Source organism: Castor canadensis, chromosome X (genome assembly GCF_047511655.1).
Source record: "Castor canadensis chromosome X, mCasCan1.hap1v2, whole genome shotgun sequence".
Classification (NCBI taxonomy): Eukaryota; Metazoa; Chordata; class Mammalia; order Rodentia; family Castoridae; genus Castor; species Castor canadensis.
The window spans coordinates 78,523,650-78,525,163 of record NC_133405.1 but is presented as its reverse complement, the minus strand read 5'-3'; the positions used below and the strand labels follow the sequence as shown (position 1 = coordinate 78,525,163).

The window sequence follows — 1,514 nt, the reverse complement described above, 5'->3', positions numbered from 1 at the left end:
AATGGAATAAAACTATAAATCAGCATCAAGAGAAAGTACAGAAAATATACAAATAGATAGAGGGTGAACAATACACATTTGAAATATCAGTGGGTCATTAAAGAAATCAGGCAGAATTAAAACTTTCCTAAAGTGGAAGTGAGAACACAGAGAGGAAGTTTTAAAGACAATTTTACAGCAGTGAGTAACTAAATTTAAAAAAAAAGCAGGACAGAAGTGCTCTACATTGCCAGAAGTAGAAATAAGGCTGTAATGGCGGCTGCGTTTGAAGTCGAGGAGGTGCCAATGGACGGTGTGGAGGAGAAGCCGCTCACGGTGCCCCAGGAGCTGGCTGCCTTGAAGCACGAAGAGACTGTGCAAATTCCGGGAGTTGCACCTGAAGTGGAATGAAGCTCATAAATTAAATAACCAGCAAGTCGTGCAAGAAGAAAAAAGACTTAAGTTACGTGCAAATTGGGAAGCCAAAAGAGCTCGTTTGGGATGGGAACTACAAACAGAATAAAAGAAAAAGGAATGTGCAGCAAGAAGGGAAGACTGTGAGGAAGCAAAGTTGCTGGGGAGCAGTGCAGAAGACACAGAAAGATGGGAGAGGAAGAGTTCTAACCTGGGACTCTCAGATTATGCTGCTGCCCAGTTACGCCAGTATCATCGATTGGCCAAGCAGATCAAACCTGACATGAAAACATATGAGCGACTGAGAGAAATAAATGGAGAAGAGTTTTTCCCAACATCCAATGGTCTTCTTCATGAGACACATGTGCCTTCCACAGAGGAAATTGATACAAAGGTCATAGATCTCGAAAAAACAAATTGAAAAACGAGACAAATACAACCGAAGACTTCCTTATAATGATGATGCAGATACTGACTACATTAATGAAAAGAATACCAAGTTCAGGTTATCACTAGCAGGGGATCAGGAACCAATGTAAAGATCAGTTAGAGTTGAATCAACATGGGTTGTAACACATGGGTACATGACAGCAATAGTAGGAATCTCTCTGTATAGCTATCCTTAAGTCAACTAGCAAAAACGCTTTGTCTTTCTTGTTATGCTTATGTCTTTTCTTCAACAAAATCAGTCACAAGGGCAGAATGGGACCTGCCTGAAACTGAGGAGGGGAGGGGGGCAGGGTGGAGAAATGACCCAAACAATGTATGCACATATGAATAAATGAACAAAAAAAAAGAAAAAAAAAGAAAGTGGAAAGATTCTATGGGAAGTACACAGTGGAAATTAAACAGAATTTGGAAAGAGGAACAGCTGGTAATCTTTTCAGGAACTGTAGGTAGAAGCGTGAGAATGGAGAGAAAATTCTGCTAGCAAATTGAAGTTCTCTTAAATTGTATCAATAAAGCAGAATTTAGTCCATGCCTTCCTAGCCAGCATTTCTAAATAAATGTCTTTCCTTGAAAATCATGCACGACCATGTATATTTCCACATTTTTGTGCATGGATATAAGATGTATTTCTTGTAGTGAAGTAGTTTTGTAAAAATCTACCTTGCATACAT

The 1,514-nt window shown here is 39.4% G+C and overlaps 1 pseudogene; it reads left to right on the top strand.

Moving 5' to 3' along the window:
* The first annotated feature begins 252 nt into the window (after positions 1-252).
* LOC109675529 (pre-mRNA-splicing factor SYF2 pseudogene) lies at positions 253-1,293 on the top strand (annotated as a pseudogene).
* Positions 1,294-1,514: the final 221 nt, after the last annotated feature.